This window comes from Embiotoca jacksoni, unplaced genomic scaffold, assembly GCF_022577435.1.
Source record: "Embiotoca jacksoni isolate LCO1_2020_lvr unplaced genomic scaffold, fEmbJac1.0.p SCAF_13, whole genome shotgun sequence".
Classification (NCBI taxonomy): Eukaryota; Metazoa; Chordata; class Actinopteri; family Embiotocidae; genus Embiotoca; species Embiotoca jacksoni.
The window spans coordinates 12488004-12512758 of record NW_027185263.1 but is presented as its reverse complement, the minus strand read 5'-3'; positions in this window follow the sequence as shown (position 1 = coordinate 12512758).

The window sequence follows — 24755 nt, the reverse complement described above, 5'->3', positions numbered from 1 at the left end:
CTTCAAAACACCTCACCCAGCTCATTGTTTCATTGCTGTAGGCTTCTACTCAAGGGTAGCACTCAACGGTCTAGGTTGCTAATTTCCCAGAGTTTGACTACAAATGTGAAGCTCATGGCGAAATCACAAATGCACACGAACTGGTGGTCACAAAAACACGTGTAACTCTGGTGCTGCTGGTGATCGAGCAATGTGACTGAAAACACTTGCTTACACAAGTTATTGTTTCCCCCCATGCTCCATCCATAGTATTGTGTTGTGCTCTGTTCATATGCAACAGGAACAGTCTCTGAACTTTTTGATCACACCTTGTGAATTAAAATGAACTCTTCAGGTATACATATGCCACCGCCAGCAAGCCACACGACTCACGAGCAATGTGAATTAGAAGGTTTGCATTTATTATTTGAATGATGGACGACACTGTCAGGAGTGTACATACATTAAAGTATTTGAAACGAGGCTGACCCTTCGACCTGCCCCCAGAGTTGTTGTGGTGCATTAATCAGCCTATGCAGCCAGAGAGCACAGCTTTTTGAAGGAAAACCAGCAGAGCGGCTTGAGTCACACTCGGCGGGGTGCTGTGGCTTTATGAGTCCTCCCTCAATTCATTGACAAAACACTTAATGCCGAGACACCCACTCCTTTGAAGTGCAGGAGTGGACTCTGGTCAACCTGTCTGTTCTGTCTTCCAACAATCTGCTGTTCACAATAACATGCACACACAGACACAGTTTTTCATTCAAGAATGACGGTGATTAAAATTTTTAAAGCTGCAGCTGCACTTTTACAACATGTAGGAACAACATCAGATTCCGTACCTTTTTTTTTAACCTCATTTTTGGTGTGGCTTTATGTGACCTGACTAATTTAATACAGACATTTGTGGTCAACAGAGGAAGTATCCTATTGACTCTGTGTTAAACATGAATTTACAAATGTTAGAAGGCAGGTATATGCTAAGTTGAAATGCTAAGAATGGTAAATGTTACATGCTAAACATCTGTGTATTATAACTGTCATTGTGAGCATATTAACATCCTGGTATTAGCATTCAGTCTCATAGAGAAGCCTGCATAACAGTAGACTTAAAAAAGCATGTTTCTTTATTTATTTATTGGTTCGGACCTCAGCTGGGACCTTTTTGTGTGGAGTTTGCACAGTTTCCTCCCAAAGCGTGAGTGGTTGTGTTTATCTGTCTTTTTGTGTTGACCCTGGGATGTCTGGGGTGCACAGTCAGCTGGGATAGGCCCCATGCTGCCCCTGTGTCTCTATACAGGACAGAGCAGGTATAGATAATGGCTGAATGGATGGATCCATTTAGGCTAATTCTAACTTGAAAAATAGATAAATAACGCATCATAATATTCATACCATTAATGTCTTAATAAAAAAGTCAGAGGGTCAGCTGTTTAAACCTGACACCCCTTTCGAGTCAGTCTATGTAATTCACTCCAAGACAACCAAGTTTAGCCCCGTTTTAAGTGGGACAGAATACCGTATACTGTGTAAAGGATAATAATGTTGGCAGTGTGTATTTATCGTACACTGCAGTGTGTGTCAAGGGCCTACTGTACTTCACTGAATTAGTTTTCATTGTCTTGTAAAAAAAATTCATTTGTAACCCAGACTCATACGAGCTCTGTTTGTTAGTGCTTACAGTATGCATAGAAAGTAGAAGCCTCAGATAGTTTATATTAGGATCCCAGTACATTCAGCCAACACAGCAACCTACAAAGACAAAGCAAACCTGGCAGGATTAGGTTTAATGTTTACATATGGATGTGTACAGCAGTATGTTTTTGTGTATGATGGTGTGATGACACAAAAGCATGACTTTATACATGCATCACTGTATGAGAGACGGTAATACTGATCCGATAGAGTACTGGCTGAATATACATATAAGACACATGATTGATGATGAACTTTCAAGTGTAAACAAGCAGTTTTTGGACAAAAAGATAGATCAGTGGCCACTCAGATCATCTTATTTATTTTACACAGTAACACTGTTACTGCAAGCATCATGCTCCGGCTGTGATGTTGAACATGAACGCAGTAAACTTAAAAGTGAGGAGGTTTTACTTGCGCATTACATGTTGTGTGTATTTGTTCCAAATGTTGAGATTATGCAGACAGTGAAGCGGCTTTAATGTGCTTCCCGTGCTTGGGAAAAAAATAATGATATACTGTGTCGTGATAAAAGCGGTGGGTGACTAATTAATTAAACATGTTCCTATAACATTTTCAGAATTGGATACTGTTATATCATTTTTTGATGGCTGTTTTTACATGACGTGGTTTTCAGAAAACAGGTGAGCTTCATTAACTTGAGATATTAGAAATGAGACACAAGTTGGAGCTCTGACAGTGCAGCAGAGTAAATGACTTGCCTACATACTTGCTCTCCATCCCTGAGAGCAGAGCAGTTTTACAACAAGTATGTCCGCTGCACTTACTACCAGGTGCTTTCAATAAGTTTCCCTCTGACTGAAATATCCTTACATGGTGCTCTGCTAAGTCCAAAGATTGCAATTGTACTATTTCTTCCAAAATAGCCAAGTAAAATGAATTTTTCATGGCCAATTTTCTGAATTTATGGGTCCTGGCTCACTTGTTTAATGGGCAAATCAATGTTAGAATACAAAATATTTCACTCAAGTGCCTCACACTTTGAGCTGAAAGGGGAAAAAACTAACGAAACTGTACCCAAGTGGTGACTTTATAAGGCTGGCATTAGATATGTGGTTTACTTTTCTCATAAACAAATGAAAACAAATCTTTTCTCGGACAAAACTGTTACATTTAGATAATGGAGATTTATAGGTTTCAGCGCCTTAAGTGCACATCTGTCTCCCAGGTTTCAGAGTTGCAGAGTAAACCACATAAACATTATAATCACTGTAGTAGACCTGCAATAAAAATAAATTGGTGAAAAAATAATGATGCAAACATTGAATACACAAAACCTTCGAGATGTTTCATTCGCTTAAAATCCCACGTGTACACATTTTCTTTTTTCAGTCACCAGGTCAGAAGTCGGTAAAGGTAGCACACTGCAGGAGCTAATGCTTCACTAAAGCAGTCAAAATTCACGTTAAGAGACGTAGTCGATTTAGAGACTTAATTTGGGTGGACACTTCAAACACGCAGTTTAAGAGTCAAAGGATTTAATAAAGTCAAGAGCTCGAGCAGTTCATAAGGATTTTACATAAGGTAAAATATGAAAAAAAAGTGTCAGTAGCCAAGCCAGCTCATGGAAAGACACTCCTTACTCCCTCTTCGCCACCGCCAACTAATATAACAAGCAGATCACTGCTGCTGCTTATTTTTTCGCTTCAGTGTGGCAATAATATTATCAAGAAACATGTGGTTTCTGTGATTGTGATCCTGACTTCACACTCGGCAGTAAACCTCTTGAGTGCACATCAGAGACTTCAGATGCGGCCAAAAAGAACGACATCATCGGCATGTGTCGTTTTTGGGGGAGGGTGAATGGATCACGTGATCTAAGTTTGACAGCTCAAACGTTGTTTACTCTCATTTTTGTGAGCTTATAAGCAGGTAACTCCGAGGTGTTGAGTTTTTGGAGCAAAGTAAGAAGTCCTTTGTTTTTTCTGTCTCATGTAATCCTCACATAAAGCTCCGTCAACACCTGTGAGAGCGTTCACTTCCCTCCTGTAGCCGGAATCTGGCAGCTCACTCTGTTTCTCACAGGACGTGTAGGAGGAAAAGGATGTGGGTCAGGGAGCACCACGGCAGGCTTGTATATTTTCCATTGCTCATGTTATATGTGTAAGTGGATCAACAGGGGCTAAACAGGCATAAGCCGTGTCCATATACCACACAATGGCTGTTAAAAGGAATTCCAAACACTTTCACGAAGTGGCCTAGATGTTGCTGAGGAGTAATGGGAGTACAGGTTTCTGAGCATGTAGGGCCTCGCTGTGGCCTCGCTAGCTTTCACTTCCTCCTGAGTGTAAGAGATCAATTAGTGCCAGGGTTTGGCAACAGATTTTACACACTTGTCTCGGTTACCAAGGTAATTCAGGAAATGGTATGCAGGGTGGTGGCTGTGCTTGGAGTAAAAACTGGCAGCCATCTGTTGGGTTTGAGCGTCTTCCTGCTGCTGTAAACTCACTTGCTATTGTTAAATATGAGAGGACAGCCCTCTCAAGTAGTAACATATTGAAGTCAAGCATTGTCTGTTTGGAATCCAAGCTTGGATTAAAGGATTTATCATTTTACACTGTGGTATAAGTGACACACATCATATCTCTGTCTATATTCAAAATTCAATTGCAAACACTTTTGTTGTCTGATTCAACTCACAAGCGTAAACAGTTTAATGGTCCAGTTTCATACAGCCATACATTTTATTTTGAAAATGTGCTTGACAAGGTACTGCAGTAAAGTGAAGATAAAATGAGCCCCTTTCCAACACTTGTTTTTTTTTTTTTTTTAAAGAGGATGACGCTACTTAGAAAGGTTTCCCTGAGATACTCTTAGTCCAAGAATAAGGAAGCCCTCTTCCTTTAAATCCCAGACTTCGTATTAAACTGTGCAAAAAACTTAATACAACTCATATTTACATTTATTGTGAGCGCTAGTTGCTCGGAGGGAGGTTGGGGGTGACGGATGGATCAAACATTGCTGTTCATGTGCCGTGTGAAAACAAAAGTAAATGTTGGCTTATTTTAACACGGTGATATGACTTCTAAATGTGATTTTAACATTACATGAATTAACTTATCTAATGTATGTAACTCGGGTAACAAATATACTTATGTTCACCCAAACAATGATATTTTCCTAAAAGTTACCAAGTAGTTTTGGTGCCTAAACCTAATCAAACTGCGACTGTTTCACAACGTTAACCATGTGTTCTTGTTACCATGACGGCAAAGGTCCGTTATACCTGTCGCTGGTCCTGCCCCGTGCTCATGTTTGTCGTCTGGCAGATAACCTATTGTTGGGCGCTGAAAACACTCACCAATGTCATTTTGGGAGTCAGTGGAAATAGATCTATTGTGTTGTACCAGTATGAGGGCATGTTGTTCAAGCCTTTTCAATAGTCGCGTTACATATTAAATTTTCCCATAAAAAGTTGATGTGAACCAAAAGCCAATCCACTACCTAATGTACTGAACAGTTTGTTAAATGAGGAATTATTTCTGATTTATCGAGCGCACTCATTTTATCTTTTATTACAAAAAGCCTGGTTACATAATTTCGATAAACTGATCATGCTTTATTGTAGAGATTTTGCAGTTTTCCCAGAATTTTGAAATTACTTTGATGAATATGAGATTAATGAAAAAATTACAAATGATTGCCAAAATTACACAATTAAAATCGGACTTATAATAAACCAAATATTTCCTTTAATTTGGTGCATACTATCCAATCACACTTTTAGATGCACTTTCACATAAACGTAGTGTTTCTGACCAATGATAACGACATTTAAAATTTTTTGTCCTTAACAAACTCAAAGAATAGTTATCCCCCATTTTGCCTTTCCTTGCGTGCTCTCTTTTCTTAAATATAAATTGAATAGCAGGGTTAACTGTATCAATAGTCAGCAGCGAGTCAGCACATCAGCAGAGTAAATTTCTATTGGCTCCACCAGGTCACCTACAGAGCATCACCTGAGGGTCTTCCTGTCATAAGCAGTAAAACCGACTCGGACATCTGTTGGGTTGCCCTTTTATGGAGCAGGAAGCTGTGCTCAGGCCGAGGGGTCAGTCCCGGCAGAACATACTTCAGACTACATGTCAGAACACAGGCGTGGTGGGTCAACCTCATGCACTGTGACACAGAATACTTAAAAACAGATCAATTTTGTGATTCATGAGATCAATTAAAAACGGTATCCTCGATGAGGGTTTTAGCATCAGCCCTCACCACTTGTTGCCGTCCAGTGTCCTCAAGTGAAAACATGTGGCAGCACGGACCGACATGCAAATGCTTGTACTCTCTCTGTATTGTAATAAAGCCCAGGCTTTGTCTTGCTGTAAATTCCTATAAATGTTGTTCTGTGATCAGAAACGTTATCGTTTTGTGTTTAAATCACCTTTAAAATGATATTATTGCTAAATAATGGCATACTTCTTGTGCGTTTGCATTTTAGGTCCATAAAAGTGATCTAATTTCCACTTCAAGGATTAATTACACATCATCTAATATATCTATAGTGTAACTTGATTGAATCATCACCCCACCTTTTGGATGTCTTTTCAAGTAGAGCTTCTTTGCTAGCCAGCTTTCATATTTTCTCCGTGCGACATGCCTGAACTGATGTTTTCCATTTTGCTCTGATGGTGGAGATGAAACACAAATTGCAGGCTGTGCTGAGCTCACAGGCGCCAAGGTTTGGCAAGCCAGAGCTTTACAACACTGGCAGCTTTCAAGCCTTTTGGTTCTAATTAAGGCCACTCTCCTCTAAAGACGGACACCATATCGATTTATGTCAAAGCTTCTTTGGAGGTAGTAAATCATTTAGGTCCTAATATCTTTATTTGTGTTAATCACATGCAAATGATATGGATTTACAGGAGTATGAATAATCACATTCAAACAAGTCAAAGATACTGTCAGTCTTTTGGGGATGTTCAAACAGGAAACAATAGATGTCTGCAGAAAAAGAATCCTGTGTCTGCCGCACTTACAGACTACGAGTAAGTGTTGCCACATTGGTCTTGCAGAACAACCATCTGGTGACCTGAGACACTCGTGTGCCTGTTTGTTTGCTCCTCTTACTCCTCTTCCTCTGTAAACATATCCACCACCTCTCCTGCTTCAGTATTGCAGCCTATAAAACTGCAAGTTGTTTTTTGTATCAGATCAAATAACATCAGGTGTTTTTACTTAAGGCATCATGTATGCTCGATGTCGATGGTCTCCATTCCTGCGCCCCTTTTCAGTTCGTGTAAATTGCACTCTCAGAAACCTACCGCCTTATCTCCTTTCCATCCGCACTTAGTGTTGATGAAGTAACGTAGCGTCAATGAGAAAACAGTCAGAAAATCAGAAGAGAGTCAACGATGCACCTTAAAGACAGAGAAACAAAATGGCCTGTTCTTAGTCGAGAAGTTTAAGAGAGAAGTAAAACTATATTGAGATGGTTTTTGTTCCTTAAAACCACAACATTTTCTTATCAGGACTGCAAATAAAACTCTAGAAAAGTGTAAAATATGAGACCTTTAGTGTTGAAAGCATCAATAGATACTTCTAGAAACTGTTTACACCTGACTGGGTTTTGCATTTCAAGTGTTTTCGAGCCTAAATGGAGAATCTTGTGTTATTATTCTTACAATCTGAAAATGAAATGCTACAAGTGCTGTTTGTCTTTAGAAGTTGGCTGGAGACTCAAAATGAGACAACAAATCTCGATCTATCTATCGTAAACAGTTAAATCACAAATTGTAATACATTCAGTTATATGTACACCTATGTTAAATCAATTTAATAGATTCATGACATGATGTTCCAGAGACAAATAAAACTATGATACTTAATCCCCTGAAACTGAAATAAAGATCTCTTTCGGAAGACTTGGCAGATGTCCCCTCAGTCATTTGATACCACTTAACTCCACGCTGATTCTGAAAAACAACTTCAGGTATTTCTGTATTTCTTGTCCAAGCACCATTTTATTTCCACATTTTAAAGACATGTTCCTGTTCCACAGCTCAAAGGCAGCTTTAGTGCACTCTGTTGGCTCAGATGTGTTTTCCATGATGCTCGTAGCCTCCATCCTATCAGGCTCCTCCGTGACGGGTTTCATTAGCCGGATGGGGACCGTCCGTCCCATTTGGACCACGTGTAGCTTTGCATCCTCTGACAGAATCGACTCCGGATCTGTCTTGAGTAAACTAAACTGTTTAACTACGCTGATTGCAGCTGCTGTTTGTCTGTCAGCGTAAGAAGTTGTTTACACAGTTTTTGTATCCGTATCTGTATTTAGAGTTTAGGGGAAAGAGGCCAAAGGATATTAACCAATCTCTGAGGTCACAGAGTTCAAGCACCAAACAGGTTTATGTGTGAGATTTGAGAGGCACTGAAAAGCAACACTGTAACTGCCACTGCCTGCAGTATTTCTGGAACCACTGGTGTTTGAGCCAAACAATACTCATATCCATCATTTTTAACTTTATTTATATGCCTCCAACTTTGTCAGAGTTGTTTTCTGTACTGTAACGTGATTCTGTCATTTAACGTGGAGCCATTGACCGTGAGACATGCGGTCTGTTGCTTTGCTATTACAAATGTTTACACTGAAACCAAGACTTCCAAAAACTATAAAGCCTTCCACTTCTTCATCGCCATGGAAACATACAGCAACCACATCGAGAAGGCGTGTTACCACAGTTATTATCATTATTCAATTACAAATCTGTTTTTCTATAAACACGACCATAAAAACCCTCCTCATGCAAAATCAGAGCATTTAAACATTTTCAATCATCCAAATTAAAGAGCAAGCTAATCTAGCAGATGTCATAGCGCTTTGTTAAAGCATGATTCGTGTTTTGTATTTGTAGATTTGGTGCTTACACTGGAAATCAATGTGGTTTACACTGAAACATTAAAATGCCATAAAAACCTCTTTTGCACAGCTTTCATACATGTGCGATGCACCGGGGTGCGTGGACAGCACAGCCCAGAGACACTTCACGCCACTGTCCTATTTCCAGCGTTACCACGCCTGAAACTTTTTTTTTGTCCCGCAAGGAAAAGGCTTTCATAGTCACCAGTCCAGCTTCTCCTCTGCTCCTGTTGCAGCTCGATTCACCTCAACTCTTTATGATGCAGTCTCACAGTGGATGAGGTCGGGAAATATGCCAAGTGGTACGACCCACAGAGCCGTTATAACAAGGACAATAAGCAACTTATCCATCAACTCATTTTTTCCATGCTGTGTGTGGTCTTTACACGGTGCCAGTGGGTTTTCAGATATACTAGTGGCTGGATTTTGTTACTTTTGTCACAGCCAGGTCAGCCGCTTCCCCACGCTTCCAGTATTTATGCTGCGTGACACTAACTGGCTGCTGGTAAGCCTTATATTACGTAGGAGTCTTCAAACGCTTCCTTCCCTTTGAAAGCTGGTCAAAATGTGCAGATCAATATGAAACACATGGAAATGTCACAGGAACAGTTTTTCCAGAATGTCCAACGCAGAGTCACTAAAATGTTTTCTGCCTCACTTCATGGTCTCAGTTCCAAATTATACTGTATTCGGCCTCCTCTTTGTTATGCCTTGTAACCATCCTTCATTCTGTGAAACCTGCTCCCTGTTTTAAGCATTACTCTGATATATCAGATTTGAACATTTTGGAAGAGCTCCATTATTCTCTGCAGGCCCTGTAGACTGTCCTGTTTGCAGGCAGTGTAGTATTGCGGCCGCTTCGCAGAGATAGCTTTGAAACTGCAGATCAGCAGAATGTACAAAAACTTTGAATACTATACACGTCTTTGAAATCAATATCATTTATCTTTAATGATAACAGAAGCCAGCCCCTATAGGATCCTGCGTCTTTGAATCCCCTCCAACCACAGGACTTGCACTGGATTCCTGATGACAGTGATGATTTCAGGCCTCCTTTCCATCTGACATGACCACGTTTCTCATATCTAGATCCTCTCTAGATGTGGTTTCATTTCAGTGGAAGAATCTCTGAGAAAGTGGTGTGTTCGATACAGCTGTTCTCATTACAGCTGTGGTCACTGTCACCACCATTCAGAAACATATTCAGATGTGGGAATACAGATGAATGGGAAAGAGTTCAGTTACCATCTGAGCTCTGCTTTGTGCAAGACCACAAAGGAAGAGGAATGATGATGTCTCCTTAAAGGGATGAAGAGCACCATCTGTCAGCTTACAGTTGGCTCTCTTTGTGCCTGTGAGCTGGCAACAGCCATGGCTGGTGGCATCGCGCTTCGTACGTATGTTCATATGTCTTTCCCCTGCTCGTGAACGCGATATCTCAACAATGCCTTGAGGAAATTTCTTCAAATTTGGCACAAACGTTCACTTGGACTCAACAATTAACTGATTAGAATTTGATGATCAAAGGTCACTGTGACCTCTCAAAATGTGTTTCAGGCCATTACTCCCCACAAATGTCTAATGGGGCAAAATGATAAAGTGATGACATTTATTTTCAAAGGGTCAAAGGGGAAACGTTATTCTGACATCATAATGTTTAAATCTTTCTGGCCGTGATTCAACGGCATAACTCAGGAACACAGGGAGATAGTGACCGTATTTCACATTTGATCAGGTACTGAATTGGTGACACTACTCTTGGGTGTCCACCTTGAAACTGTGCTGATCGTATAGATCTTCTGTGCTGTTCGATTGAAGACGTGTCTGAAGCATCCACGTGCTAGAATTGGTTGCTTATTTGCTTGCAACATCCATATTTAAAGTATTGTCTGCTGTCATGGCTACAACTTTGTGGTATCAGCTATATTGGCCAAGTTCCTTCAAAATCCTCACTACATATATTATATGAGTCTAAACTGGTTGGTGGAGGCATACAACCATGAGGTGGTTCTAGTTTCTTAATATAAACATATAGATCAATTATTGTAAATGTAATTGTATTCTACACTGTTACCATGTGTGTGATCCATCTACAGATGATGGGGATTTTTTTTTTTATCAGTGCCTTGTGTGCTCATTTATTTCTGCATTATTACACTGTTAAAGTTTGATGTTGGCAGAAAAAGATCATAATTGTTTTGAATGCCACAATATGGGATAAAGCCAAAACTAAAGAGCTTTTGTTTCAGTGATTATAGATTTGGTCTGTAAGCAGAAAAAAAAAAGCCTTAGCACAACTTGCAACATTTATAGATTCCCAGGTGAGGACAATTGCTCTTTAAAATTAAAATTTTTTTAAAGCCCTGCTGGGCTACATTTAGCACAACCATCCCTGCTGTTAACAGTCGTTTCCATATGGTTTAAAGTTACTGCCCTCACAGGCACAGTTACATAATTCAACAGACACACTATCACTGCACTTTAAAGTCATTAAACCTCTCGAAAGAAGAAAAAAAACTGAACTACAAAATGAAATAGACTTCAAGTAAATATTAATATCTTTTTGTCCCTCTTTTTTGAATGTTTGAGGTTACGGACAGTTTAACTTTTTTAATTCATGCTTGTATAAAAGAAAGAATTTGCTGCAGCTGCTGGAATATAATTTTTCTTTCCAACCACAAGAACTTCATCATTTATCTGCACGGACGTGTCACATCCTGACTGAGAACAGTTACCAAAGGCATTGTCGATCATACTGACATCATCTGTGGAGGCAGTTTTCTGCCAAATGTTCATTAGTTGAAAAGTAAATATTGCTGTGTGTCAACAGTTTCTGTTGGCTGGTCGGGTGTTAGGGTGGAAAATAATACAATATGACCTAACAAAGATGTGGAGAAGGTAACTGACTCAGTCCTTCTGCTAAAGAAGAGCGAGAAGCTTTGATCATTTTGAGGGGAACTCAGGTTTTACAAGTCTGTTTACAGGTGCACATATAAAAGAACTATGTGTAGTATAAAGTCTTTTATGACTCCGGGATCAAGTCTAAATAATTGCCTGCCGTGATGTTGCTTTGTCAACTTTGCTTTTGCAAGTTTGAAAAGAATCTGAAGGTGCAGAGGTAGAAAGAAGTTAAGTTATCAGATGTGTGCTCCTGATTTCTGTATGCAGCTTGTGGCTCAAGGCTACATTAGCTGCTGCCCACCAGTGCAGATGTGGTGTTTTAATGCAGTATTTCCAGTCTGAATGCTTACTATCAGGGATTTACAGGACCACATGGCAAACTCACACCTGCAGATAAATAGAAAGCAGACTAGAAACAGTCAGCAGCTTGGAGGTCTGTCGCGGTAATCGAGGCTGTCATTTTGAATAGGATAAACCTCCCACACACAGAGAAGATAAAAGCTGAATAGAATGTCTTTATTGAGGTAATTGAAGGTTTCCCTATAGGAAAAATTATAGGACAACTGCTTTAAGTACAACATGTACTACACTTGTAGTGTATGTACAGATGAATAAGGCAGCTTGTTGATCCTCTGATCCTGTGGATGAAATGTTGTGCTGGAGGCTGTTGTGTAGACCATCTTTTACCTTTTTGTCTGTCTCCTTTCAGGAAATCTGTGCAGAGAAGACACGTAACCTTAAACCTTCTCCCTTCAGTGAGCTGCCGTCCAAGTAGGCTATGTTTCTCACACAGTTTCTGCTATTTTTTTTTTCCCCTCTACACAATTTCATGCCAAGATTTCCATTTTATGTGACACACCATTTGTGGGAGTGCATCTCAACATGTGGAACCAATTTGCTGTCGGCTAATGAATTTCACAGGTGGGAGTTGTTGCGTGCTACACTGCAGTCGGAAACAGAGAGCAGATACTGCAGTTTGGCTGAGGTAACTGTTGCCTACATTGTTATTCAGGGTGCAGACATATTTACTTCCATGTTTACGCTTTATGATATATTTTAAGATCAGATTTTCCTTTCCAGTCCCTGTTGGGAGTACCACTGCTGATTTCAAATGAAACCTAAATATTTTGTCTGTGATATTTTCATTTTAATCCAAATTTGTTTATCGTTGTTTAATTTTCAACAATAATTCTGTGTTTGAACACAAATAATCCTGCTGTCACTATCTGTATATTACAGCAGCTGATTACAGTAGGAATATACGGTGTGTTACAAGTTTACATAAGTGATAAACTGCTCTGTGATGTTACTGCTGGAATAAAATTGGGTTACACCACAGCTGTTTGAAAGCCATTGTAGAATAAAATGGATAGCTTCAGCCTTGGGGAGAGAAAAAAGAAATAAGAAGGGGAAAAAAGAATATTCTGTGAGTGAGTCACTGGGTGAAGGGCGGAGTGATCTTGGCTTCACAGCTGAGACAAGCAGTGTGTGTGTGTGTGTGTGTGTGTGTGTGTGTGTGTGTGTGTGTGTGTGTGTGTGTGTGTGTGTGTGTGTGTGTGTTTGTGGGGGGTGCTGGGGCACCATCAGGATCACTGGGGCCTTCTGGACCCAAGCTGTTGTTCTGAGCGCAGACCAACCCAACCACATGCATTCACACAATAACCTTAGACATGCTCGCAAAAAATAGATTCAAAATTCCTTTTGCTTGCGTGTGTGCAGAGTGGACAGTACGTAGCAAAGCTGAAATTGTCCTCAGATTGGGGTAATTCCTCTCTGTAAACTCAGAGTATGAAAAAATAGATTTCAGTACGTTTGTGCTTTCCATGGAACAACGCATTTAAATGATTTAAAAGACCTCCTCCAGTAAATCAGGGACATCTTAAGTTAAACCTTGTGGAAACAAATTAGGGCCACAAAGCTCTTCTAATGCAGACATATTGTAACATACACTGTCAACATTCAGCTCACTGCAGGATTTCTTATCTAAAAATAAAATTAATGTAATTCAAAATGTATCACTATCTTGAAATGTTCAGTGAAAGTAGTTTCCCTATGTTGCAAGTTTTCCTTTATTTGAATGAAATTCGTATCCAGCTGTGGCTGGGTGTCAGCTGGCTGAGAGCTGCTCAGCCAGATGCTTGATGGCTAATTCAACTACCCAAGGAGTTGCATAGCTCTTGTAATTGACCTTTTTACGGCAGATGTTTTTCACTTGTCAGTGTAGGGAAAGCTCAGGTGTATTAATGATGGCTGCATTCCACTGGTCCTGCTTTTGTGCTCGTTGGTTCACTCATCATGGCTTACTGGGACACTTAATGGGACTGAGCCATTACCTACTGTGAGAGGGGGGAGTGTGTGTGTGTGTGGGGGGGTTCCGTCATTGTCTGTTATACCGTTTTCACTGAAGGCCAAACCAGATGAAACAACATTTTACAGAAACTTCAGTTGCACCAGCTGTAGAGAAATCTATTCTGTGGAAACAGATCAATAAGAAAGCTGTATTTCATAAACTTGGTGCACAGCAGTGGGTGACTTAGCTATTTTTTTATTAGTGAGATGTTGAAATCAGCTTATCCAATAGATGACCGATTGTGTTAAAAGAAACCTCTGAACATATTCAAACACGTCAAACATCACATCCGGGTGGAAGTGATCTTTGTGCATTTGACTTTTCAAGCTGTTAGTGACTAAAAGGAAGACGGTAAAAGCAGGATATCCTCCAGGACGGTAATTACACGCTGTCGGCATAGAGACCACTGCCAAAACAAAATAGTTCGAACATTATCCAGTTTTTATGCTGGTTTGAATGGATAATTCATTTTGAGGTCTTACTGCAACTGCGGTTAATGAGTCACTTCTCAAGTGACCCACTTTTTTTCGAGTGTGGTCAGGAACTCTGTAAAACAACCAGGAACAGTTTGTTTCTGCCCACAAGAAATTTTGTTCTACCCTCTCCAACCCCTTTAACCACTTTACTCTGCTTTCCCTCAGCTTAAATCCTCTTGTCATCTTTGAGAGGGAGTACGATGACATGCTAATCTCCGCCCCGGCATTGCCTTTAAATTCCAACGCTACTCTCCTCCTAATTGCTGTAACTTCAGCAGTCGCCTGGATTGACCTTTTTCTTCTTCATGTGTGTGTTTAAATTGGATTCCCTCTTGCAGCAAATTTGCTGAAAATTGTTTCACATATTTTGGACAACTTCACCGTGATGTCAGCCCAAAACTGAATGTTTACTAAAGAGAACCACAGCCATTTTATTTTTTCAAAATCAGCTTCCAGCAGCATCCTGGTAAGGCTGCTTGCCTGCTAAGCTGTAAGTTGTCAGAATTCAGCAACTCTCTGATCCATCAAATTTGTTGGCCCATGTTTCATATTTCATTTGAGGGTCAGTGTCGCCTCCCAGTGCTGCTGTTTTTAGCTGTGCTGCCACCTTATAGAACTTCCTTTTAAGGATGCTCCGAAGGTTCTCAGTAGGGTTGAAGACTGAGGTTCACGGTGGCGGCATCATGATTTTTTTTTTTTCTCTCCTTATATTCCCATAGCAACTAGCACGTAAATGTGCAGAACCGGATGCCCTGCATGACAATAATTTCATTCTGTGTTTGGAGGATCCTGCATCGAGAGAGACACCTGCAAATTCAAATACTTCTTCAACACAGGACATTGTTCAATTTAACACACATTTTATCTTCCGAAACATCTCATATTGCATGAAAACTGTGACTTGCACAATAATGTGGAACAACCTCGTTAAGTAGGTATCCCAGTAATGGAGATCACCTGGCGAACCAACAGTCCCACCTGAGATTGATTTTAGTTACCTGAAAGGCCATGAGAAATTAAACAAGCACCAACTTTCACAGAAGTTAAACCTTTATTTTATTGAATCATTGTGACATATTAGTTAAATCATAATTTGTTATATAGCTTATAACTAGGATTGGCCTGCAAGACAATACAAATTGTTGTTACAGTCTTTCTTTGTTTCCAAAACGGGTTTCTTTATCTGCACTTTTTGTAATTTCTTCGATGAAACATGTCAGCCTAGATTTTTTTTGTTTTTGTTTTTTGTTCTTGGGTGTTATTCTTCTTCAGCTTCCAGGAAATGACCTGCTGGCCCTTTTGCCTACCACCTCCAGCACACGTGCATCATGTGAAAACCTGATATATGTACTTAGTGTATCGAGATCAAAGACTCTCTGAGAAATCCCATCAGAGGATATCAGCCATAGGACGTCACTAAAGACAGACTCACTGCTCTGTCCTGTGTTGACATGAAACTCATGCACTGATGTCATCCCCTTATGTAGCACATTGGCCCAGACCCAAAATCACACCTGCATTAAGGGAATATTGGTGTGCTAAAAGCGCCTGAGCTGCTGTGACAGCCATGATGAAGACATCCACATCAGTTTTGGATGAACTCGACACTGTTTGACTGACGCCTCTGGCAGCCAGCCAAACAGAGCCTGTAGGTCAAGGTACCGCGGGGGTGTGGAGTGAAGGACACAAAGGAGATGAATATCCTGCCAGACATGTGTGCGCTTGATAAACTGTTTGAACTGGCCTAGTCTGTAATTTACTCTTCTAAAGAACACAGTATGCAGCTATTCATCTGTGTTTTTGATGGTTTTAATATTATAATTGGATGATGTGATTTATAACTGATGAGTTAATGTTCTGCTCAAGAATATGCTGAAAACTAAGAAAACACAATATATTTAATTGGTATGAAAAATGTATAAAGTCAGTCAGGTGTGGAACTTGTTTTTGTGCAGCCATATTTGCAGGAAAAAATTAGTTTCCCAGAGACATATTGAATTTGCAGGAAGGGTTTGAACTCTTTTTTTAGTTTGAATACTGGTTGGAAAATGTTTGGATATTGGTCTGTGCAGTAACTTAAGAAGAGGGTTTACTCCAATATGAAGCCTTCCCGTCCACTCTTAAGGCCATAGCCTTTTTTTTGTTTGTTAACAATTGTGCAGTCTTTTGTTTGCAGCCTTGAAATCCATACGAATTATGGATGCTATTTTGGTTTTAAGTACGAACACCACCTCAGCATAGTTTTTCATCATCTCTTAAGTGTGTCTTGACCCTCTCTTCTGATTGGCTGACTATTTTCTGACTACGCACGGGGGAGGGGGGTCATGTACGTGAGTTTGTGAAATCACAACTCCAGACAAACCATGAACACAAGGCCGACTCCGTGGATTTTGCTCTAGATGTAGCCTTTTGACACTTTCAAAGTAGTTGTATAGCAAATTAAAAAAAACAAAATCTGAATTTATTGGAACAATATGGGACCTTTAAATTGATTACTTGCAATTTACTACATTAACGTAATGTTTACTGCCGTAGATGAGGCTCCATTTGTTTCCTAAAGATTCACCTGCTGCTGTTATGCCAAAGTTCAGTGTTTTGCCTTTGGTTTATTGGCTCATATTAGTTGACTTTTTTGCTTTTATTTTAATTTTTTTGTATTTTGTGTGTCTTTCTAAAAGTTACAACTTTTTTAGACAAAGCTTAATTTAACTTTATTACCGACATCTTTTTATACCGTTTATTTTTGGGGTTGTGAGAGTGTCATGATTGCAGCATCTGTACTTGGGTGAATGAGTTAGTAAAGCTACTCCTTTCACCAGCTTAGAGTTTTATTGAGCATCCCGTAATTTCCACTTCGAGCCGCAGACGCTGCTGTTGCCACTGCAAAGTGATAAAGTCCTGCTTTATTGGGTGATGTTGAAAAAGGCCCTTTTTAAACCTCTTAAACCTATGTCGATATCAGACCTTCATTATTTTAGGTATTTCACTATGTTTCATCTTTAACAAAATAATGCAATAGAGCGCCATTACTGGTTGATGCGTCCACAGGTGTAAGGTGCACAACATAGGGCCTTGTATTCTATCTATCTACAGAATTAAACCCTGTTTGAAATGTTTTACAGAAAAATCCGCTTTTCTCTTTGCAGAACCAGGAAAAATTGTTTTTTTGTTTAACTGGACAAAATGCAGTGTAATTTCACTCTCTTACAGTTCTACTGTAGTTTTACTGCTCACTTTTCAGGCCAGTTTAACAAGGAGTCACATTAATCAAGTTACATTCCAGCATGGCTTCATGAGGAGGAAGACATTGATCATTGATCACTGAGCTCCAGAGCTTGACATTTCAGCATATGCTCTGTCAGGTTTTGATGGAATCCAGAGCTTTTTACAACAACTAAGTGAACCAGTACTACAATATTGTTTTTGAAGGATTTGATGGACGCAATAAAGTAATTTATTATTTTAAATAAGAGTTTATTTTTTTGGCTTTGTATGACTTGAATTTGACATGAAGGTTATGTATGTGTTATTTGTGTAAATTTGCTTCAGAGGTTAATTACACTACCATTCAGTGTTTATAACACAACACAAGCAAGACTGATTTATTAACTGACAAATATGGTCTTTAAAATGTTCTATTAATGTGGTGTATAACGGTAGAAAAATTGTGTTGCAAATTCAAAAAAATTATTAATAACTATATATAAGTACTTAGTTATATTATACATCAATAAAATACATTTTAGTGTGAAAAAATTGCACTAACAAGCAAGCAACTTCATTTTTAAATGAAGTCAACTGAAATACAATTTAAGGCGGCACAGTGGTGCAGTGGATAGCATTGTCACCTGACAGCAAAAAAGCTCCGGGTTCGAATCTGGGCCTTTCTGTGTGGAGTTTGCATGTTCTCCCTGTGCCTGCGTGGGTTCTCTCCGGGTACTCTGACTTCCTCCCACCATCCAAAAAACATGCGTCTCAAGTTAATTGGTGGTTCTAGAAATTGCCCTTAGGTGTGAATGAGAGCGTGAATGGTCTTTGTTTCCATCTGTCTCTCTGTGTTGGCCCTGGCGACCTGTCCAGGGTGTACCCTGCCTTCACCCAATGTGAGCTGGGATAGGCTCCAGCCCCTCCGTGACCCCGTTCAGGATAAAGCGGGTATAGATAATAGATGGATGGAAAATACAATTTATCACAATATTTCTGTGGCTCGGCAGGAATCTTTTTACATCCTTCCTCCACTAGAGCCATCTGCCTTGTTTCTTCCACTGTAAAGCAGAATAATGGAAAAAAAAAAAAAAAAAAAGTATGAGTTCCACATGTATAAGACCACATGTGCTTTTTAGACCAACGCACAGCAGGCTGCATGGAACAATTAAACGAGAAGAGTGTACTGACACAACAAAATAAAGAAAACAATCATATTGATACTGTGAATTGATACATATAGGTTTGGTGGTTATGGTGTTAATGATATCGGGCTGGAATGTGAACTATTCACACGCCGCTATACATTTTAAGGATCTTTCAAAACAGATGTACAGTCTCCCATATTGAGGTGGTCGAGTTATTTTGAGAGGAAACTAAACAGTGTTATCTTTGGACACTAAATCATGTCTGTGATGAATACACTGAAAACAGAAATCATACCTGCAGTACACTGGATGATTGTTTTGGAGAGGCAACTGGCAATAAAAATCCATGAGCCACCTAAAGTAAACAAGTGAATTAAATGTTTGTCTCAAATACCATTAAAATGACCCATCGTACTTGTTTCGAAAAACTATAAAACTATACATTAAAGTCTCACTGGAATTGTCTTCCTTTTTATTTTTGTCTTACAGTATTGAAAGTCAGATAACACCTGGACAAATGATTCCTTAATTAGATACAAAAATTGTGCTTGTATGTTAATTGACATGGCGGATGCTGCTAAGCTTCCTAATTGCTAAACAAGGTTTTTGATACAATCCCTGCACCCCTTGTACACTTCGGTCTGCAAAGAGCCTGCTGGTCTTTGTGGCAAGCCAGACCATGTAGCTGGAATGTTGTTTATTGGAATTCAAAGTCTTCAAGCAAACTCCTTCCCCAAAACTGTTTTCCCAGCCCACTGTGTCACGACCTTGACTCAAGGGACCATTCCCAGATTCGCAGCTAAAACACAACCATCAATCATTATTTATACTTTGAAAGAAAGCGTCGTGGATTGAAGGAACTCTGGCTATAGTTGTGGGTTTTCTGACCACTAGACCTGCGTCTCCTGGGTCATTCTTCAGCCAGAAAGACAGTGAATGCGCACAGACAGACCCGCAAGCCAAGGCAACGCTCCAAACCATAATGTGGCCAAGATATATTTTTCTTATGTGGCTTGGGAAGGTCCCACCAACACTCATATTCAATGTTACTTTAGTAGTAAATATCACCTCTCATCTCATATTTTATATTTAGAACCGTCATTTGGCTTTAAACTAAATTCATCATGGAGAAGAGATTTCGTACTGCTGACAAACTCGGATAAGAGTGACACCGCTTTATCTCTAATCTTTTTATTATTATTCACTCCGGGATAATTAATAGAAATCTTCCTGTCTTGTGAGACAAAAGCAGACAACTTTTGGACTATGTTCTGACTCCCTCCATTCAGACAAAGACTAACAATAAGAGACCCACAGGGTCAGGAGATCTCTTGAGGTAAAACAGAACATATGTTTGATATTTTTGCCCAACAGCACAGCGCTCCAGCGTATCACCCCGAGAGCTGGTTTTGAGATGGAGGGATAAAAGCCAGTGCATGCGATCTCTGTGCACTTTCTCATGGAGATTTATCTCCATTGTATCCACCCAAAATAGATAGAAATGCTACAGCTGAGATCTGTTCTATATCAGTTTGTACATAAGTGAGAAAAGCTGCTGAATCTTGTTGAGTAAACTTTTTCTGGGTTGCATTACATGACGTACATGAGTACATGAAACATCAATATAATTTGAACTAAAAGAATTGGGCACCAGGAAACGTCAACCAAATATCCATGTCAAATTATAAAAGGTGAATAAGAGCTTAGTGGTTTCACCAGTTTTTCACCAAAAGGTAGGTTATGGTCAAAAATCTTCAATCAAGTACATGATATCAATAAGTCTACGATCAGAAATGTCATTGATTGATCATTATTGGCATAAGAAGTGATCGATCAAGTTGCAGATGTAATAGCTTAATTAAAATGGGTCAAAAGTCAGAGAAAGCATGTTCAGAGATCAGACATTGCAATGGAACTGTTAGATTTACCTTTGTTTTGATTCACAAAAATATATTTGCAGTAATTTGGCTCAATCTGGTACAGATTTAAGATGGCCTTTTGCACAAATAGAGTTTGTTTTATCAAACCTCTGTGTTACAACTGATCACAATAAGGCATTTCTGTCTCATGTAGAATAAAGTCAATTTTAGTGAATTGGTAAAAGTATATATGGCTGAGCTGGACACTTCACTGCATCCAAAACCTAACTTCAGCTCAGAAATGTGTCTCCTACTTAAGCTCAGAAATAATGGGAACCTTTGGGGGAAAAAAATGCTGTGATAGGCTGATAAAATTGAAAAAGGAGTCGCAAACCAGTACCACATATAACTTTGTTCTGGCCTCTTGTTGGATGAGATCTGACACGACCCTCTGTGTGCCTGCAAACCAGCACCAGGACCTCATTGGGTCATCAGTAAGGCGGTAAATCATGTGCTGCTGCTGCTGTTGTAGTTGAGAGTCTGCTCTTTGATACAGCTTTGTTTTACTTTCCCATTGTCTTGACTGCCGACTGAATAGAGGTGCTTTTGATCAACTCTTAGTAAATTTAAAGATGTTTTCTGGGGTTCTTGTGAGTGATTTTGCTCCCCCTCCTTCTGCTTTGTGGCTAGGTTGGGAGCTTAGGATTGTCGTTTTATTTTCTGTGGAGCAATTGAACTTTTTATTTTCTAGTTGGTGTGGGTTTTTGTTTATTTCTTTGGCCTTGCACATTATGATGTATGTTTGCATACTTTTCAGCTTTTTTGGTTGTTTTGTCTTGGGTTCCTTTGTTGTAAAGATTTTGGGGTCAACTCATTATATCAATCCTTTTGTTCCCCTGGAGTTTAAATGGAGGTCATAACAACAGCAATTTTGATTGCTACATTTCACCCAGTTCAAATCTTTCTTGAAACTTGTTCTTTGCATGAATGTGAACACTTAAGTGAGTCACCGTAGATGATTTGTGGGAGTCTACAACCAGGGGAATTCTTTTCCAGTATATTCTCTGAGAAGAAAAATTGAGGCGGTTATTCATCAGAAAACATCCCAGTGTGTTGCCATGCAATGGAAACCCCGGTCACACAAAAACACAGTTTTATTATCTGTTTAAAGTGAACTTTGTAAGATCTGCCAAAATGTCTCTTGCAGTGGTATTGTTTTAGCACTTCAAATGCATAATATCATTGATCAAACTAACCCCAGACCATCTCACCTAATTTCTTAAACCAGTCAGACATAGTGGTCACCACCTGGTGGTCCCAGAACATGCGTGTCTGTGTGTGGTGTGTTATTCCTTAATTCTTACTAAAGCGCCATATTTGCCTGCTAGCAATCTAAATTCAGAAGGTGAACATCGGGACATTTAAAATATTGCTAAACCTGCAGCATGATTTCATTTCATGAACTTGAGCAGAAAGCACACGTCAAACTTTGTGTCAAACTTAAGAACTCGGTAACAGACACCGTTGTGAATTCGTCCCACAGCGTCAGACTGTCAACACCGAGGAAAAACACAGAGGAAAAACATTCAAGCCAAACAACCTGATTGTGGAGTGATGAGACTTTGGTTCTCACAACAACACAATCATTGCTCCTCACCACCTTTACTTACTGGATTTGACTTAGTGTGACTCCTTTCTGTTCGCCAAAACTTTGTCAACATTTGATTTGCAGTCTGATCAGGTTTCAGGTCCCTCCGAAATCGGAGATGCACCTATACCAGATGCTGATGTTAATCAAGTGATAAAACTTGGAATACTTACTCATAAAGGTTTTACCTTCCCCCTGCGTTGTTAATGTCACAGTGCCGCGCTCCATTCATGCACAACAGGAGCACTCTCAGAAATTGTGTATGTGCAGCTTTACAGAGTTCAGTAGCATGGCCACATATTTGAGTATTTTGCACATGCTCCTGCCTTCCCCGTGTGATTTTGATCATTCTCTAATGGCAGAAGTTGTCTACCATTAGAAGGCTTCACAATAAATGATTGGCACCTCTTTACCCTCTAGATCAGGGGTGTCAAACTCATTTTAGTTAAGGGGCCACATACTGCCCACTTTGATCTCAAGTGGGCCAGACCAGTAAAATCATAGCATAATAACACATACATAATGACAATATTTATCTTTGTTTAAATCATTGGTGAAGGTTTTTGGATGATAAACCCTGTTTTAAGGTCTTTCTACAATAAACTAGAAACATAAAGACCAAAAACTCAGACATCAGCCCACTGTTTATCTGCCTGGGCTCTCCTCTGCAGATTCCCTCGCACTTCTGCCTCCAGAGCAGACGTCACATTTACGCTGTTTTTGAAGCAATTACTGGATCGATTAAAAAAAAATTACAAAACGTTTGTACTCATAAACCTCCATATTCTCATAGAAATGCAATTTATGTCTTTCTGTAATTTTCACACTGAGCAAAGTCATCCGGCGGGCCGAGCTGGACCCCCTGGCCGGATCCGGCCCGCATGTTTGACACCCCTGCTCTAGATGGTACCTCTGGGGTGTGTGCAAAACTGCTAAATCCTGCTAACAAGCATTTTTCTTCTCTGTATCGTTTTATTTATTATTAAGCTGCCTTGCTTACATTGTTTCAAACCCATATTTATCATAGTTTGTCCCGTAGTTTTCTGCTTTAAAATGTGCACATCTTTGTAGAACTTTTATTCTATGAAAAGCAACTCCCTTATTTTCTGATATTTAGTGTAACATACAGTGCATCCGGAAAGTATTCACAGCGCTTCACTTTTTACACATTTTGTTACAGCCTTATTCCAAAATGGATTAAATTTATTTTTTTCCTCAAAATTCTACACGCAATATCCCATAATGACAAAGTGAAAATAGTTTGTTTAAAATTTTTGCAAATCTATTAAAAATAAAGAACGAAAATATAACACGTACATAAGTATTCACAGCCTTTGCTCAATACTTTGTTGAAGCACCTTTGGCAGAAATTACAGCCTCAAGTCTTTTTGAGTATGATGCTACAAGCTTGTCACACCTATTATTGGGCAGTTTCTCCCATTCTTCTTTGCAGGACCTCTCAAGCTCCATCAGGTTGGATGGGGAGCGTCGGTGCACAGCCATTTTCAGATCTCTCCAAGAGATGTTCAGTCGGGTTCAAGTCTGGGCTCTGGCTGGGCCTCTCAAAGACATTCACAGAGTTGTCCCAAAGCCACTCCTTTGTTATCTTGGCTGTGTGCTTCGGGTCGTTGTCCTGTTGGAAGATGAACCTTCACCCCAGTCTGAGGTCCAGACTGCTCTGGAGAAGGTTTTCATCAAGGATGTCTCTGTACATCGCTGCATTCATCTTTCCCTCCATCCTGACTAGTCTCCCAGCTGCTGAAAAACATCCCCACAGCATGATGCTGCCACCACCATGCTTCACCGTAGAGATGGTATTGGCCAGGTGATGAGCGGTGCCTGGTTTCCTCCAAACATGACACTTGGCATTCAGGCCAAAGAGTTCAATCTTTGTTTCATCAGACCAGAGAATTTAGTTTCTCATGGTCTGACAATCCTTCAGGTGCCTTTTGGTAAACTCCAGGTGGGCTGTCATGAGCCTTTTACTGAGGAGTGGCTTCCGTCTGGCCACTCTACCATACAGGCCTGCTTGGTGGAGTGCTGCAGAGATGGTTGTCCTTCTGGAAGCTTCTCCTCTCTTCACAGAGCAACGTTGGAGCTCTGTCAGAGTGACCATCGGGTTCTTGGTCACCTCCCTGACTAAGGCCCTTCTCCCCCGATCGCTCAGTTTGGCCGGGCGGCCGACTCTAGGAAGAGTCCTAGTGGTTCCAAACTTCTTCCATTTACGGATGATGGAGGCCACTGTGCTCATTGGGACCTTCAATGCTGCAGAATTTTTTTCTGTACCCTTCCCCAGATCTGTGCCTCGATACAATCCTGTCTCGGAGGTCTACAGACAATTCTTTGGACTTCATGGCTTGGTTTGTGCTCTGACATGCACTGTCAACTGTGGGACCTTATATAGACGGTGTGTGTCTTTCCAAATCATGTCCAATCAACTGAATTTACCACAGGTGGACTCCAATCAAGTTGTAGAAACATCTCAAGGATGATCAGTGGAAACAGGATGCACCTGATCTCAATTTTGAGTGTAATGACAAAGGCTGTGAACACTTATGTACGTGATTTTTTTTCGTTTTTGATTTTTAATAGATTTGAAAAAAATTCAAAAACTT